This window comes from Mandrillus leucophaeus, unplaced genomic scaffold (assembly GCF_000951045.1).
Source record: "Mandrillus leucophaeus isolate KB7577 unplaced genomic scaffold, Mleu.le_1.0 Scaffold86, whole genome shotgun sequence".
In the NCBI taxonomy this organism is placed as follows: Eukaryota; Metazoa; Chordata; class Mammalia; order Primates; family Cercopithecidae; genus Mandrillus; species Mandrillus leucophaeus.
In genome coordinates this window covers 1,448,691-1,449,660 of record NW_012109363.1, presented here as the reverse complement: position 1 = coordinate 1,449,660, position 970 = coordinate 1,448,691, and the positions used below count along the sequence as shown (strand labels likewise).

The window sequence follows — 970 nt, the reverse complement described above, 5'->3', positions numbered from 1 at the left end:
TTTGAAATGGAGTTTCACTCTGTCTCCCAGGCTGGAGTGCAATGGCGCAATCTTGACTCACTGCAACCTCCGCCTCCCGGGTTCAAGCAATTCTCCCTGCCTCAGCCCCCCAAGTAGCTGGGATTACAGGTGTCCGCCAGCACACCTGGCTAATTTTTGTGTTTTTAGTAGAGACGGGGTTTCGCCACATTGGCCAGGCTGGTCTTGAACTCCTGACCTCAGGTGATCTGCCCACCTCGGCCTCCCAAAATGCTGGGATTACAGGTGTGAGCCACCACGCCCGGCCCGATTACTGATTTCATAGAAATAATCCCTTATATTTTAACCCATGGAGAAACTGAAGCCCAGAGAGGGAAAGTGTGCTGCCTCCAGTTCTAGAGGCCATGGTGACTGGGCCAGCTGCGCACCCTGCACACTGGAGGCCAGGGTGCCTTTGAGAGCGTCACTCCTGATCCCTTCCTCAGGGGTCTCCCCAGTTGAACAAAGGGTGAGACCCACCTGCCTCCTTTCAGACAAGCAGGCCTAGCTCCCCACCAGTGAGAGGGGCTCCCCACTCCCAGCTCCCTGGGTGGAACCCAGCTGGAGCCTTGAGTGGGAGGTAACTGAAGTCAGGGCTAGGGGACAGCCTGCCTCGTCCCATCCTGCCACGCATTCCTGGCCGTGAGGCTGCTTCTAGAGATGTAAGGCAACAGGACCCTCAGCTTCCTGGGAGAGCCGTGGGATCAGAGTGAGGGGAGCGCAGGCTCTGGCTCCTGCCTGGAGCCCTGCTTCCTGCCCCAGGGCTTCTGATGCCAGAGAGGCCACCTGGGGAGGGTAGGAGGCCGGAGATGGGGGAGGCACGTCAGCAAAAGTTAAGAGACTGGGCCAGGCGCGGTGACTCATACCTGTAATCCCAGCACTTTGGGAGGCCGAGGCGGGTGGATCACAAGGTCAGGAGATCGAGACCATCCTGGCCAACATGGTGAAACCC

At 58.7% G+C, this 970-nt stretch overlaps 1 protein-coding gene across 1 annotated transcript in view; it reads right to left on the bottom strand.

Annotated features, from left to right (window-relative positions):
* PDLIM2 (PDZ and LIM domain 2 (mystique)) overlaps positions 1-970 on the bottom strand; it is a 27,209-nt gene that overhangs the window by 5,912 nt on the left and 20,327 nt on the right. The gene's annotated exons all lie outside the window — the stretch shown is intronic.